Source organism: Hippopotamus amphibius, chromosome 5 (assembly GCF_030028045.1).
Source record: "Hippopotamus amphibius kiboko isolate mHipAmp2 chromosome 5, mHipAmp2.hap2, whole genome shotgun sequence".
NCBI classification, from domain to species: Eukaryota; Metazoa; Chordata; class Mammalia; order Artiodactyla; family Hippopotamidae; genus Hippopotamus; species Hippopotamus amphibius.
The window spans coordinates 118723816-118741718 of NC_080190.1; the positions used below are offsets into that span (position 1 = coordinate 118723816).

The 17903-nt window shown below is 36.5% G+C and overlaps 1 protein-coding gene across 1 annotated transcript in view; it reads left to right on the forward strand.

Moving 5' to 3' along the window:
- Positions 1-17903, forward strand: part of PDE7A (phosphodiesterase 7A) — a 108741-nt gene that overhangs the window by 33004 nt on the left and 57834 nt on the right. The gene's annotated exons all lie outside the window — the stretch shown is intronic.

Consider the following 17903-nt stretch of genomic DNA (forward strand, 5'->3'; position numbering starts at 1 on the left):
AAATACAATTGTTATAAGACTTAAGATGTGTATGTGATGAAGTGATGACATATGATACCATCTTTCACTTAATAGCTCTTTCATCTACTTTGTCTCATCCTATGAAGAGAAATGGGTAGACATTAGCCCCATTTAACAAGTGAGAACGTTTAGGTTCAGAGAGATTGCTGCTTGCCAGAGGTCGTCAGGCTAATAAGGATGACTTCCAGACCTAGAAACCAAATCTTTTGTTTCCTGGCCAGTGCTCCTTTACTTCATTATCTTTAAGAATAGAGTTAATTGCAGTTTCATGGATCATATCACATGCATATTTCAGTAGGAGAGATTTTGGCTCAGATTTTATTTTCAGAGTGATTAATGTGAATTCAGCATTCTTATAATGCATATTATAAATCAGTTTCTGCTTGCAACATCTTCGTGAGGTAGTGTCAGAGAACAGGGTTATAACTTTGTACTATAGATAGTAGCACAGAATCATCCAATTTAAAAACTGGGACTATCTTCCTACCTGCAGAGGATTATATAGGCTCTACCTGGATACAGATAAAGTAAAAATAGTGTCTTCTTGTGTTCATGAACAAAAAAACACTAGATTTGTTCTTTTTAAAAGCATGAATTGTATTTTCCTTCGTTACTAAGGTAATACATGTTCATATTGGAAAATTCAGGGAAAAAAATAGTCGTGCAAAAATGTAAGAATCATCTGTAATTCTACCACCCCGAGATGACAGTGTGAACATATTGGTGTCGAGCTCAACAATCCTAGTATCTGTCTGTCTAAATATATCCTCTCTTTCTGTCTCTTACTGTGCATAGTGTTTTATAATCTTTTTAAATTTATAATATGAATAATTTTTCATATGGATTATTTTATAGCAGTATTTCAGATACTTGAGTTTTTTTTTAAACACTCTTATTAGAAACCCAAATAAATGTAATATTCTATTGGTAAATTTGGTAAATGCTAATTTATAGCTTTATTATGGAAATAAAAAGGTTGGTTTGATGAACAGAAAAATTTGAAATCTGATTGTGTCCAGTGGTGTGCTGGGAAGTGCTTATAGTGACTGGATCTCTGAGAGAACATTAACCCTGAGTTGTGGTGTTTGCCAGTTTGTGTGGTATACTTGCTCTTCCCATGGTTGATATGAAGCTCTCGATATAATGTCAGTGCACGAGTTGTTGGGACAAGTGCAGAACCGGCTGTCTTGAGCCAGTGTGCGCAGGCTCCAGCTCATGCCTCATTATACAGCTAGGATGTTTTTAGTTGCACGTAGCAAAAATACTAATTCCAATTTCTGCAAACAAAAGACTTACCAAGAAGACTCGAGAGTGGCTCCAGATTTGGTTAATTCAGCAACTCGGTATCGTTATTACTGAGCCAGGTCCTTGCTGTTGTTCTGCTTTTCTCCCTTCAGTATGTTGAAGTTATGCTCCTGCCTTGCTGCACAGTGGCTTTTGTAGTTCCATGTGTCCAGACATGACAACTTCCAGAGAAAGAAATGAGCTGCCTCTTCCCTTTTGTGTTACTTTAAGGGCAAAGAAACCCATCCCATGAGCATCCCCACCACAGAATTTGCGTCACACCTGACTGATCCACGTGGCTGTTTTGAACTCAGTCTCTGGCAAGAGTGATGGACCCATTGTGATTGGCTTGGACCAGTCGGGGCCCACTCTTCAGGTTTGAGGCTGCCCATAATTCCCCTGATGCACATGGCTGCCCAGACACCTGAACAAAGTGTTGCTTTAGAAAGGAGAGAAAGAGGGGTGCATATTGAATATACAACCAACAATGTTGTCTGCCTAGAGTTGTGGATGGCACTTCCAATCATATTATCAGTTTCAGTATTTATTTTTCTATTTTATTTTGATTGTGTGGTAAAATTTTTCATTCATTGAGAAAAATTAATGAAATCCTAAGCAAAATACTAACAAATTGAATCCAGCAATGTATATAAAGAATTAGACACCCTGACCAAGTGGGATTATCTCAGGAATGCAGGGTGGCTTAACATTCAAAGACAATTAGTGTCGTATGCCATGTTAATAATAATACACCCAGAAGACTAGGAATAGAAGTGAACTTCCTCAACCTGATAAAGGGTATTTATGAAAACCCATAGCTGATATCACACTTGATGGCTGAACTTTTCCCATAAGATCTGGAACAAGACAGGATATCCACTCATGCTACTTCTATTCAACATTGTGCTGGAGGTTCTAGCCGGGTCAGTTAGGCAAGAAAAAGAAAAAGCATCCAGATCAGAAGGGAAGAAGAAAAACTCTATTCAGAGATGACACGATCTTCTGTTTAGAAAATACTAAGGAATTATTAGAACTAATAAATTAGTTCAGCAGGGTTGCAAGATACAAGGTCAATATACAGAAATCATCTGTTTCTATACACTTGAACAACTGAAAATGAAGTTAAAACAATTCCATTTACAATAGCATTAAAAAGAATAAAATCCTCAGGTTGTTTATGTAATATTGAATTGTATGAGTTCTTTATATCTTTTGGATATTAGCCCCTTATTGGACATATCATTTGCAAATATCTTCTCCCGTGGAGTAGGTTGCCTTTCCATTCTGTTGATGATTTCCTTTCCTGTGCAAAAGCTTTTTAGGTTGATATGGTCCCATTTATTTATTTTTGCCTTTGTTGCCTTTGCCTGAGGAGACAGATCCAAAAAAATATTGCTAAGAGCAATAGCAAATCACATACTTGTCTATGTTTTCTTTGAGAAGTTTTATGGTTTCAGGTCTTACATTTAAGTCTTTAATCCATTTTGAGTTTATTTTTGTCTATGGTGTAAAAAAATGGTCCAGTTTTATTCTTTTGCCCATAGGTGTCCAGTTTTCCCAATATCATTTATTGAAGATGCTTTTTCCCATTGTGTATTCTTGCCTCCTGTATCATAGATCAATTGAACACATGTGCATGGGTTTATTTGGGGGATCTCTGTTCTGTTCCATTGATCTATGCATCTATTTTTGTGCCAATGCCATACTGTTTTGATTACTGTAGCCTTGTAGTATAGTTTGAAGTCAGGGAGCATGGTACTTCCAGCTTTGTTCTTCTCTTTCGATATTGCTTTGGCTATTTGGGGTCTTTTGTGGTCCCATAGTAATATTAGGATTATTCGTTCTAGTGTTGTGAAAGAGGCCATTGGTTTTTTAATAAGGGTTGCATTGAATCTGTAGACTGCTTTGGGTAGTATGGATATTTTAACAGTATTAATTCTTCCAGTCCACAAGCACAGTGTATCTTTCCATTTATTTGTGTTGTCTTCAGTTTCTTTCATCAGTGTCTTATAGTTTCAGAGCATAGGTCTTTCACCCCCTTGGATAAATTTATTCTTAGGGTTTTTTTTTTCATTGGTTTGTATCAAAAACCAAAAGACAATCTGGCTGAAAAAGGGAAGAGGAACGAAATAGGCATTTTTCCATAGAAGACATACAGATGGCCAACAGGCACATGAAAAGATGCTCAGCATCACTAATCGTCAGGGAAATGCAATTCAGAACCACAGTGAAATATCACCTTGCACCTGTCAGAATGGCTTTCATCAGAAAGACAAGAAATAACAAGTGTAGGTGAGGATGTGGAGAAAAGGAGACTCTTAAGCACTGTTGGTGGGAATGTAAATTGGTGCAGTCACTGTGGAGAATAGCAGTTCTACTTCCAGATATTTATCCAAAGAAAACAAAAACAATTCAAAAAGATATATGCACAGAAATATTCATTGCAGCATTATTTACATTAGCCAAAACATGGAAGCAACTTAAGTGTCCATCAACAGATGAATGGATAAAGAAGATGTGTTTATTTTTATACAGACATACATATATACATGTGTGTATTTATATATTACTCAGCCCTAAAAAGGAATGATATCTTGCCATTTGTGACAGCATGGGTGAGCCTAGAGGGTATTATGCTAAGTGAAATAAGTCAGAGAAAGATTCTGTATGTTTTCACTTATATGTGGGAATCTAAAAAACAAAGCAAATGAACAAATATGAAAAAGACTTACAGATAAAGAGAACAAATGAATAGTGAGGGGGGGGCGATGAGCAAGATAGGTAGAGGGGAGTAAGAGGTACAGACTCCTAGTTATAAAGTAAATAAGCTGCAGGGTATAATGTACAGCACAGAGAGTATAGTTAATATTCTAATAACTTTGAGTGATGTGTATAAAAATATCAAATTGCTGTGTACACCTGAGACTAATTATTGTAAGCCAACCATACTTCAATTTAAAAAAAGGAATAAAATACTTAGGAATAAATTCAACAAAAGAAGTGCAAAACTTATTCTCTGAAAATTACAAAATGTTGAAAGACATTGAAAATCCAGGTAAATGGGGAAATATCCTGTATTCATGGATCAGAAGATGAAATACTGATAAGGTAGCAATACTCCTCAAATTGATCTATAGTTTCAGCACAGTCCCAGAATCTCAGCTTATTTCTGTGTAGAAACTGACAAGCCGATTTGAAAATTTATATGGAATTGCAAGGGACCTAGAATAGCAATAAACAGTCTTTTAAATAGCAATAAACAATCTTTTAAAAAGAGAGAACAAAATAGGAGGACTCACACTTCCTGATTTCAAAACTTAACTACAAAGCAGCAGCAGTGAGGACAGTATGGTAGTGGCCTTAGGTTTGTAGTACTTATAGACATATTGATCATGGAATGAATTGAGAGTCGAGAAATCAACTGAGTTTTGGCAAAAGTGCCAAGAGCATTCAGTGGGGAAAGAGTACCTTTTCAATAAACTGTGGTAGAACAACTGGATAGCTACATGCAAAGGAATGAAGTTGATCCTTATAACTTGTAATGGATCAAAGATCTCATCTTAGGAACTGAAACTATAAAACTTATAAGGAAACATAGGGTGAATCTTTATGACCTTGGATTTGGAAAGGATTCTTTGATATGGAAAAAAAGCATGAGCAACAAAAGAAAAAATAGATACAAAGTTAAAAAAAACTTTTATACTTCAAAGTACACTATCAAGAAAGTGAAAAGACAACCTACATAATGGGAGAAAATAATTGCAAATCATATACCTTATAAGGGAGTCGTTCCTAGGACATAAAAGGAACTCATAGGACTCAATAAGAAAAAAAAGACAATGCAATTAAAAAATGGACCAACAGTCTGAATAGTCATTTCTCCAAAGATATGCTAGTGGCCAATAAACACGTGAAAGATGCTTCAGCATCTTTTCCATCAGGGAAAATTGAAACCACAATGAGAGATGGCTAGAATAAAAAAAATCAAGATGATAATTCTTAGCAAGGATATGGAGAAATCAGAACCCTCATGCATTGCCAGTGGGAATGTGAAATGGTACAGTCACTTTGTAAAGCAGTTTGGCAGTTGCTCAAAATGCTAAACAGAGTTTACCACATGACCCAGCAGTTTCACTTCTAGGTATATACCTGAGGGAAAGGAAAAGAGGGCCACACAAAAATTTGTACATGAATGTTTATAACAGCATTGTTAAATAGCCAAAAGGTAGAAGTAGCCTAAATGTTCAACTGATAATTAGACAAAAAGTGTTATGTCCATAATGGGTATTCAGCAATAAAAAGGAGTACATTTCTGATCCATGCTACAACTTGGGTGAACCTCGAATATCTGCTGAGACACAAAATAAGCCACACATAAAAGGTCACATTGGGTGTGATTCCGTTTATATAAAATATCCAAAAAATGTATTTCTGTGACGATAAAAAGAAGGTAGATGTCGTGGGCTGGGGGAGGGAGAATGGGGACTAACAGTGATGGTAGTTGTACATATCTTCAGCTGTACTAAAAATCGTTGTATTGTGTGTTTAAAGTGGGGGAGGGACTTCCTAGGTGGCGAAGTGGTAAAGAATCCGCCTGCCAATGCAGGGGACCTGGGTTTGAGCCCTGCTCTGGGAAGATTCCACATGCCACGGAGCAACTAAGCCCTTGCGCCACAACTATTGAGCCTATGCCCTAGAGCCTGTGCGCCACAACTGTTGAGCCCATGTGCCTTATTGTAGTGGGTGGCTTCTCTTGTTGCGGAGTACAGGCTTTAGGCACATGGGCTTCAATAGTTGCAGCACATAGGCTCAATAGTTGTGGCACAAGGGCTTAGTTGCAACTATTGAAGCCCATGCACCTAGAGCCCGTGCTCCACAAGAGACGCCACCACAATGAGGAGCCTGTGAACCACAATGAAGAGTAGCCCGCGCACCACAATGAAGAGTAGCCCCCGCTCTCAGCAACTAGAGAAAGCCCAAGTGCAGCAATGAAGACCCAACGCAGCCAATAAATAAAATAAATAAATTTATAAAAAAAATAAAATGGAGTTGTATGATTTGTGAACTGTATCTCAAGAAAGCTGTTAAAAAATCTTAATATTTTATCTAAAGCTTCCCTTGCAATTTCAGAATATTTTAAAATTAATGATCCAGAAGTTTGAAGGAAAGTAGTTGGAAATGATTGTTTCAATGTAGAGTCAGTAATAATATCTAAAATTTTGTCTGTCTTGTTTGTCATAAAGTCAGAAAAGTAGTCCAAAGTTGTACTAAGCATTAAAATTATAATATACAACCCCAGTGTATTCTTACATGTTCATCTGTTAACAGAAAACTGCTTCGTTGTAATGAAAACATATGCTGAACACATGCATCTGAGCTTTGCGTTGTGTTTGTTCACGGAGCCTAGCTGCTCTGATAGAGCACAGTTTTACATGAGGAGCCATGCACAGGCGCAAATGAAAAAAGAGAAGGTTAATTCAGAGTCCAAACTTTGCTAATCAATAATGCATGTATGAAACAGATACATATACATGGATACCAGAGGATGGCCTGCTTAATATTTTGGTAGGAGTCCCTAAAGAGTTAAAAAAAAATTTTTTTTAAGCTCTTTATTGGAGTATAATTGCTTTACACTGTTGTGCCAGTTTCTGCTGTACAACAAAATGAATCAGCTGTATTAATACATATATCTCTATATTCCTTCCCTCTTGCAACTCCTTCCCACCCTCCCTAACCCACCCCTCTAAGTCATCACCAATCATCCAGTTGATCTCCCTGTGTTATGCAGGAGCTTCCCACTAGTGATCTCCCACTAGTTATCTATTTTACATTTGGTTTGAAATATGTGCATTTTTTTGAGGAGTGACTCACATACAGTAAAATTCACCCTTTTAAAATGTACAGTGTAGTTTTTAGTATCTTCACAAAGTTGTGCTATATTGTACACCTTTACTACCATCTAATTTCAGAACACTTCATCACCTAAAAGAGAAACTCTCCCCATAGTCATTCCTCACTCCCCTCTCCCCTGCAACCCGTAATCTGCTTTCTGTCCTTTGTGTATTTACATGTGGAATATATACGTTTTTATTACAAATTTTACTGTTTTTACTACAAATTTGAAATAGTTAAAAATATCCAAAAATTAAATCTTTTTGAAAACAGAACATTTATGTTTTATAGCATTCTCTTTAAATGATTGTAGGTATTCCATATTTCACTTTAATAATCAGCCAGTTAGCCCATTATGGTAATTTCCTTGAGATTATTTCCTGGCTAGTTAAAATGTTAGGTGTAGTTTAAAGCCTTTTGAGACACATTGCCAAACTCCCTGGAAGCAGAGAACTTATATGTATTTACACTCAACCAGTAATGTAATAAAGACTCATGTAAGTTGTAAAGTATAATAATACAAGTAACTAAATTTGTATATAGGGAGAGATGTTCATAACTGCTTTTCAATTAAATGTTGTCTAATTTTGAAAATTGTTTTCTGCTGAACGCTGTAGAAACTTTTCAGTGAACAGGAATCATAATTTTTAAATCAATTGTATTTTGAAATATTACCTCAAATTAGCAGTGCATCTACTATATAGTATCAGTTTATGTTCCAGGTTCAAAACAAGAAACTCTTTAAATATATCTTATTCAAGTCGTAAATTGCCTGTACTTTGTTACTGGCTCTTAATTGTTCATACGATAAATCTTTCAGCTGTAGCAAATTACCTATTTTAGGTTTTTTGTTTTTTTTTTTTTAAGCTTCCTCAGTAAATCTTGAAATAAGCCATTTGGATGGCCAAATAACTGATTTTTTTATTTTTCTCTTTATACAACCACATGTTGAGGTGTTAAAATTGAGGTGACTTTCCCAAGTGGAAGGGAATTTTTTCCAGATGGAGGAAATGAGTTGGCTACAGGTGTGGCAGTGGTCATGTCCAGGCTCTGATCAGGAAGTCATGAGCAAATTATTTGGTTGGAATTGGGGTACGTAAAGGGTGAAAATGAGATAATAAGGTTAAATTTGTGCCATAAAAGACAAATATTAACTGGTTTTCCATCTCTTCTTGGTAATAAACATTCTGCTGTAGGGTAGGGAAAGATATATGATAAGTGCTATGTATGCAGTTTGATGAGAGGGTTAAATATTTTGTGCTCGTTGGAGTGTCCCCCCTTTAACCTTGATCATATAGGTTTTTCTTATCAGTTTTTCTCATATCAGCCTTTCCCCTTAGTTTTATCATGTTTTTTTTTTTTTTTAAGTGATATGATGGTGTACTGAATGGGGCATATCTCTTTCAGAAGTGTGTGTATTTGAGGTGGGGAAGAGGGGGAAGGGGGAGGGGCGTGCATACACACACACCTGGCCTTATCCACTGACCAGTAGGGTTTTTTTTAATAAGTTTTGTTTTTGATGTGGGCCATTTTTAAAGCCTTTATTGAATTTGTTACAGTCTTGCTTCTGTATTATGTATTTGGTTTTTTGGCCATGAGGCATGTTGGGATCGCAGGACCAGGGATCGAATCCTCACCCCCTGCATTGGAAGGTGAAGTCTTAGCCACTGGACCACCAGGGAAGTCCCATGACCGGTAGTTCTTAATTGATAATGGCAAATCCCAGGAGCATCTGGGATTTTGGCAAGGGATTCAAGAATCCACATGTATTTTCAGTAGTAAACTTTAAAAAAAATAGTCATAAATATGTATTATTTTTCAAATATAAATAGATACACCTTTGACTAAATTAAATTTAAACAAAATACTATACTCACAGTGTTACATCATTTTGTATTTTCTCAATCAGTGGATATGTTTTGTATTTTTTGACTGACCGTTTTTTATGAGGTGGTCAGTCATGTCAGTCGGCCACAAGAGGAGACATGGGAAAAGGTCATGAAGGGAAAAGGTCATGAAGGAACAAGGTTTATTATGATTGGGGATCCTAGAGAAGGAGCCCTGGTGCACCACACAGGGCCGCGTGGGAAAACACCAGGGTGGTCAGAAGGCAGAAGACAGGAGTGAGGGGAAAGTTAGGCCATGGCCTCTGCTTGGGTTTCCCAGGGAAAGGCAAGGCAGGGCAGAGTGAATAGTTCAGGGTTGGTTAACTTGAATAATTTTGTGGGCTTTGGGCTACAGGTGTGGTCCCTAGTTGCCTGGTACCTGACCCTGGAATGATTAGCTGTTTTGAGGTGAAGGGGTCTGATAGAGGCCTGACTCTGGATTGGCTAGTTTGCATAATCAAAGGCATGCTTCTGGCTATCTTTAAGAGTTGGCTATCCTAGGGAGGGGCAAATCTCCCCAGTCAGAAAGGTTTTTAAGATGTCAAAGCACCGTTGTGTGCAGATAATAATGGTACAAGAATACACACAATGCAGGATATCAGCAGAGTAACCCGCATCGTGTGGGGGTGAACAAACTGACACTTAAGACGATTAAACACCACCTGTGCCGCCATGTCTGATTTCCTGAAGGAGCAAAATTGTGATTTAGACCCTGAATTACCTGGGCAAATTTCTGACTGATTGTTAAGTGCCTGCCTGTTATTGATGCTGCTGACTGAAAATGAACTATTACCATTGGGTAATGACTGACAAAAATTGGTAAGGGGAGCCTTATGGTCACACTTTTACCATGAGCAAAAACAATGAGTATGTTAATGAGGTGGTTTTGTTTTTGTTTTTTTTAAATTCCATGACTGTTTTATATTGTAACTTAGAGAACCTGGCAATTTAAATAGGAGCTAGGTTGATTGTCTCCTCTGTAGAGAAGGGAAAGCCATTTTATAAAATTTGAATTGAGTCTTTGATATGCCCGAATATGTTAAAACACTGGTTAGAGGGTGTTAAATGATTTTTAAAGGCTTCTAAATTTTAGTTAATGAGTCTTCCCTTGGACTGTGTTGTGTTGGAGAATTGGTTAAGAACACCTTGGTGATGTTCCTGGATTACCTTTATGTGCACCTCAGCTGTCTATTTTCCCATTATCCAGCCGGAGGACACTGAGGCTTTTAGAATGTAACCTGTATCAAGACTCCGTGGTAGGAAGGGTAGACCTCAGATGTGAACCCATGATCCAAAGTCTCTGCTCTTCTGGTTCAATTTTAAGAAGAAATTTGTTGGCATGAATTTCAAACTTAAGAGAATTATAAACTTTGAGGAAAATTAGATGAAAATGTTTTTCCTGTGTACTTTTTTTTTAAATTGTACTAAAATACAGCTAACATAAAATTTATTATTTTAACCATTTTTAGATGTACAATTCAGTGACGGTCATTACCTTCACAGTGTTGTGCAAGCATCACCTCTGTCCATTTGCCCAGCTTTCTCATTAGCCACACTCAAACTGTGTACCCATTAAACAGTAATTGCTAGTCCCTTCTTTCCCAGCCCCTGGGAACCTCTATTCTGCTTTTTGTGTCTATGAAGAAAATTTCTTTGTAATGAGAGAATTTGTTGATGTTAGATGATATAAATTAAGTTTTAGATTTCTTTGTAGAGTGTTGATTATAAATGCATTCCTTTTAACAAGAAGTACCATGTACTTCAATGTAAGTTAGAAGTTATTTTTGCCCTTTTAATTCTTGCCTATTCTGTTTTAAACAAAACATTATAATTACACATGCTAAGTACAGAAGCCTTCATGTTCTCTTCATTTTATTAAATATAAACAAATGATATTAATTTAAGAGAGAATAGTTCTTTTTTTCTGAACCTTACCAAATTGCTTTTTATACATTGTCCCAGTTCGAGCTCCTTAAGGTAGCATTAATTAGTCTCAATTCCCTTTGCAATTAAGTTCATCAAAATGGTAACGAATCCAAAAGATGACAATCTTTTTGCTAGCCTGCATAAATTTGTATCCTGTTCTTCTAGCTGACGGTTGTCAAATTGCACGATTTGACTCGTTTTTTTGCAAAATGAGCACAGAATGTAATTATTTTTGCTCATTGCGTTCCATTAGCAGTAGTTACTGGGAGGTGCTCTATACTTTGGCTAGACCCTGAGCTTTAGGCCTTTTTTGTTTGGTATGCTCAGGAGGTTGTGTTCACCCACTTCACTTTGACCTTGCAGTGAGAGCCAGCTTCAGGACTCTGCCTACTTCTATACATTCCTGCCTTTACTTAGTTTTTGCCTGAGTATTCCTTATTTTATTAGCAACTCATGGATTCATTCCAGTAGATATTTTCTGTATTTTCCAGCATTTTCAGTTGTTTTCAGTGATAGGGTCCATTCTCTAGTCTGCTGTTGGAAATGGAAGTGATGTCAGAGACTTAAACCGATTCGTTACTGCCGTGGAGTAAGTAATAATAGGAATAGGAGTAGGAACACAGTTTTTATCTTGATTAGCTACAATTTATTCTTGGCTTTTTCCAAATCAGTGTCTGTTACAGAACTGGATGGAAGAATTTTTAATATTATCTGCTCTATCTTGCTTTCACTTTATAAAGGAACTAAGGGAGCCTAGATTGGAGGAAGGGGCTGAATTTCCTTCTCTAGCCTAGGTCTGCAAGAAACTATTATAAGCCCTACAGGGGATGCAGTTTGAGATTTGTTGAGAGATGGCCTTCTTGTCACTTGCTTTTTGTATTACATTTAAAGCCATTTCTTTTTGGTTTTAATATTACAGAGATATAAGAGGGAATGTTATTTGTATTTGTGTGCAAGAGAAAATAAACATGTGGGGGTGTGCTGTTTAGTTTGAATAGTTACCATTTGCGGTTTTGGTTTTTTGTCCTCCCAGTCCTTTCCTGTTTGTAAGCCTGAAGATTTTGGTTTTAACCCTCTTATCTTCTCTCCTTGAGTAATCTCACTCCCCACATGTCTTGAGTGCTTGGGAGGGGATTACTCCCAAATCCCTTCTCTAGCTCACCACAAACCAGACTCCTGGATGGACATTTCCACTTAGTTGTCCCTGGGGCACTGAACCCTCTCCTGAAACAGAGCAAATTAATCTTCTGAATCCTATCACCTTTCTCTGTTCCCATGACCGCTACCCTAATCTTGGTCATGTGTCTTATTCTGGATTAAGGCAGCAGCCTTCTTACAGAGCTCCTGAAGACTTAAGTCTTCCACTGTATTAATCCATTCCACAGGGTGACACCTGAAGTATTTTGTTCCGAAATATAGTTTATGCATCACTCTCGTAAATAAAACATTTCAGTGGGTTCCTTTTGTCCTGTGTACACAATTCAGAACCGTCAGTGCCGTTGACAGTCCTCATGACCACTCCCAACTGCACTTTACACTGTAACCTGTACGTATTAAACTTCCTTTGTGGGTGGGAGGGGATAGATTTTGCTTCTCTTTTTGACGTTAAACTTTACTGAGGTATAATTTATACAATGTGATGAGTTTTAACAAATGTGTATACCTATGCGGCTACTATCCTACTCAACATACTGTGCTCTTAGTCACCCCCAGAAGTTCCCTTGGGCTCCTGCCCCAGACAACTACGACTGATTCGTTTTGCTTGCTCTCACACTTCTTATAAGTGGAATCATACAAAATGTAGTCTTTTTTTCCTGATTTTTCTTCACTTAGCACAGTGTTTTTGAGGTTTACCATGTCATTGCATGTATCATTAGTTTGTTTCATTTTATTGCTGAGCAGTATTCCATTGTATGAATATATCACAGTTTTATTTATCCATTAATTAGTTGTTGGGTGCCTGTGTTGTTACCAGCTTTGACTATGGGCATAGCTCATTTTATTGCACTTTGCAGGTATTGTGTTTTTTTGTTTGTTTGTTTTTTTACAAATTGAAGGTTTGTGGCAACCCTGCATTATCAGATGATGGTTATCATTTTTTTTAGCAATAAAGTATTTTTAAATTAAGGTATGTACATTGTTTTTTTGGACATAATGCTATTATTGGACACTTAATAGACCACAGTATAGTATAAACATAACTTTTACATGCACTGGGAAACCAAAAAATTCATGTGACTTGCTTTATTGTGACATTTGCTTTCTTGCAATGGTCTGGAAGTGGACACAATATCTCCTATACAAATAAAGCTATGAACATTCATGTTCAGGTCATTTTGAGGACATACGTTTCATTTCCAGAGAGTTCTAACTGCTCCACATCCCAACACTAGATATTGTCGATCTTTTTAATTTTAGCTGTTCTTTTTGGGTGTGTAGTGTGGTGTCTTGTGGTTTTAATTTTCATTTCTCCAGTGATTAAACATGTTGAGCATCTTTTCATGTGTGTATTAGCTATTTGTATATCTTCTTTTGTGACTTGTCTCTTCAAGTCTTTAGCCTGTATTTTAAATTGAATTATTTGTCATAAAGATATGAGTTTTTAATATACATATAATATATTCTGGATCAAATCCTTGGTCAGATTTTTGTACTGCAAATATTTAAGTCTGTGGTTTCCATTTTCTTATTTTAACACTGTCTTTGAAGAGAAGTTTTTAATTATAATTAAGCATAATTAACATATTTTTGTGACTAGTGTTTTTGTACCTGGAAATCTTTACTTAACCCCAAATCATGAATATATTCTCATACTTTTTCTTAGAAATTTTATTGTTTTAGCCTTTATGTTTAGATATAATGATCTATGCTAATTTTTTGTATAGCATGAGATTGCATATTGAGATTTTTTTCATAAGTTCATATAGTTTTTCCAGTGTCATATGTTGAAAAGATTACACTCTCCCTTGAATTACTTTGGCAGCTTTGTCAGATATCGATTGACTACATAAGTGTGGGTAGTTCTGATGCTCTATGTCTGCCTTTATGTAAAAACCACATTGTCTGGTTTACTGTAGCTTTAAATTAAGTCTTGAAATCAGGTAGTGCAAGTCTCTAGATCTTTTGTGTTTTCATATAGATTTTAGAATTTGCTTAATAGTTTCTAAACAAAAAAAAGCATGCTGGAATTTTAATTGGGATTGTGTTGGATTTAGAGATTAACTTGAGAAAAATTGGACACAGTATTGCGCCTTCCAATCCTAGGGCTGCCAAAACAAAGTATTACAAACTGGACGGCTTATAGTAACAGAAATTTATTCTCCTGGTTCTAGAAGCTAGAAGTCAGAAATTAAGGTGTCAGCAGGGCCATGCTCTCTCTGAAGGCTCTAGGGGAGGAATCCCTCTTTGTCTCCTCTAGCTTCTGGTGGTTGCTGGGCATCCTTGGTATTCCTTTCCTTGTAGATGCATTACTCCAATCTCTGCCTCCATCTTCACTTGGCCTTCTCCTTTGTGTGGTTGTGTGTCTGTGTCCAGATATCTCTCTCCTTATAAGGGCGTGAGTTATGTTGGATTTAGAGCCCACTCCAACCCAGTATACTGTTATCTTAAACTTGATTACATCTACAAGGAACTAAATCAGGTCACATTCATAGGTACTGGGGGTTATGAGCCTGACAAATCTTTTGAGGAAAACACAATTCAGTCTCGTTAGAACATGATGTATTTCCCCATTTATTTAGGTCTTTAATTTCTCTCAAAAGTGTTTTATAATTTTCATTGTACAGAACTTACTCAGATTCTATTAAATTTATCTTTATTCATGTTTGTGGATGCTATTGGAAATAGTACTTTTTAAATTTCATTTTTCAATCATTTTTACTAGTATATAGAAATGCAGTTGCTTTTTGTGTGTCAAATCTGTGTCCTGTGACATTGCATTTAGCAAAATTTTTATTAGTTCCAGAATTTCTTTTGTAGAGTTTTTGTGATTTTCTATATAGATAATTATAGTCTGCAAATGAAAGACAGTTTTTCTTCTTTCTTTCCAATTTTTATGCCGTACGTTTCTTTTTCTTGCCTTAATGCATTGGCTCTGACTTTAAATACCATATTAAAGATGTAAAGTGGACATCCTTGTCTTGTTTATGATCTTAGGGCAAAAGCATTTAGTTTTTTATTTTAAGTATGATGATGGGCTTTGGTTTTTTTTTATAGGATGTCCTTTATCAGCTGGAGTTTCCTTTTATTCCTAGCTTAGTAATTAAACCTTAGTTTAACTTTGTTAAATGCCTTTTCTTTATCAATTGAAATGATTATGTGATTTTTTAAATTATACTAATATTTTGAATTACATTTATTGGTTTTCATTGTTTAGTTACATTTATTGTTATTTGAACAATAAACCTATTTTGGTTTCCTGGGATAATCTCCACTTAGTCATAATGCATTTCCTTTTTATATATTGTTGGATTTGATTTACTAATATTTTCTTATAGATCTTTGTGTCTATGTTTATGAATGATCTGGTCTATGATTTCCTTTTGTAATGTCTTTGGTTTTGGATCAGTTGTTTTTTTAGTAATTTTATCGTGATGTATTTTGGTGTGGTTTGCTTTGTGTTTCTCCTATTTGAGGTTCATTGAGCTTTTTTGACATCTGAATTAATAGCTGCCATCGAATTTGGAAAATGTTTAGGTAATTTCTGTTGATCTCTTTTATAGTATTTAATCTGCTGTTAAGCCCAGCTGTGAATTTTTAGTTCACATATTGTATTTTTCAGCTATGGGTGATCCATTTTTTTTGTTTGTTTCAATTTCTTTTTTCATAGTCTGTGTGTTTTCTTTTAAATCTTTGGATATATTTACAATAACATTTTAAAAGTCCTTATCTACTAATTCTCTACTAAACCTCTGCAGGGTTTGTTTTTATTGACTCCCCCACCCCGTTTGAGGTCACCTTTTCTTGTTTATTCTCCTAGCTTGTTATTTTTCACCTGTCATCTTTAAAAGAGTGTTGAGTTTTGATCTGGTAAGCAGTTTAGTTACTGGTGGATCAGCCTGATCCTTTTCGGCATATTTTATGCTTTGTTAGTGTGAGTCCAGAACAGTGCTGTCCAGTAGAACTTTCTGCACTGATGGGCTACATTTGCCCTTCTCCTATGCTGTGGCATTTCTTGGGTCTCTATGGAATGTCCCAGGTATCTTGTGAGAGCTCTTCACTGTGGTTGCTAGGGATCCAAATGTCTCCTAACTCCCCTGTAGCTGTTCTTTCCTTGGTAGTTGTTCTTTTCCCAGCCGCATAGAGTTTCATCCTACACATGCCTAGCTTAATGTTTAGCCAAAGACTCAAGGAGACCCACTTTCAGACATTTGGAGCCCATTATCTTCATGGCTGTTCCTATCTGGTACTCAGCCCTGCAAAATCCAAGTGTGGTACTCTCCCTGAACCCGAGTCTCTATGTTCTCAACTTTGTGAGACTTCTTCCTCTGCAGGGTTACTCTGCTCTGCTTTGGCGTTTGTTAACTGCCTTCAAGAAACCTGGGCAATTATAGGGCTCACCTTGTTTGTTTTTCCCCTCTTCTCTCAGGGATCAGAGTCCTGTACTACTTGTTGTCTAACATCTGAAAGCAATGTTTCATATAGATAGCCTAGTTTTCTAGTTGTTCATGATGGGGGTGCTAGTCCACTACCAGTTGTCCTATCATTTATTGAACCTTGTTTATGTTTTTAGTTAGCCTTGATTTTGCTTACCTCTGATATTTGCACATACTGCTTTTTCTGTGCTTGGAACTCTTTCCCCCACTTCTTGTGTGCAGACTCTTATGAAATCATTTAAGGGTCAGATTACATGTCACTTTTTCCCCAGTGGTCTTCCTAGCTACTACCAAGTCCTGGGTGAAGTGCCATATTTGGTACTCATAGCATCTGACACTTGTTTGTGATTGTGGTTGTTATTGTGATTGTTTGTAGTCCCCACAAAGATGTGAAGGCAAGGACTGTGACCTTTACGTTACACACTTCATGCCCGACACAGTGGAGATCTCAAAATCTCTTTCTGTGCCTCATTCTATCCCTTGCAATATTATACATGGAGGTGAAATAGTACTATTCAGTGCACCTCAAGTATACTTCAGAAATTTTTTGTGCTTCTACTCTAGTTGGTTTGGAGAGGGGAAAATTATTGACAGTTGGCATTTCCTTTTTAAATTTGACCAATCTCTGTAGAGATTACTACTTTTCTTCTTTAGTATTTATGTTATAAATATTTTGACATATATTTACCCACAAGTGGTAGTCGGCTCATAGTATTATTTTTAGAGGTGAAGTTTTTTTCCTTACCTACATAAGAGTTCTTATTTAAAAATTATCTTTTGAGATAAATACCAGTAACCACTTATGTATTCTAGTAACTTTGAGGAAATCAGTATGGCTAGGTCTGTGGGGTGTGGTGGAGGGGTGCATCTCCCATCCAAGAGCCTTTAATAACAGTAGCTTTCTTAGGAAGGCTTCTTTGATTATTAAATTGAGTCAGGTGTAGTATTGTGGGATCTTCGAATTGGCAGAGGCCTTAAAGGTCCCTTGTTCTAGCCTGCCCCACAGCCTCCTAGACAGAGGCTGGCTTCAGGCAGCTCCTTTCCATTTCCATGGTTCTAATTGTAGAAAGTTCTTGGAAATTGTAGAAAGTTCTTAGAAAGTAATATTGAGTCAAATTCTGTTTTCCACAAACTTCGGCCCATTGGTCTACTTCTACCATTTATAATGTCACAGAATAGAGCCAAACTCCTTAGTGTATTTTGTCTTATAGCAGTTTAACACCCTGTTTTTATTTCTTTGCCTAAAGTGTCTCAGTTTGTAAAACTTTCCCTTATATATTATCCTTATCTGCATTTAAAA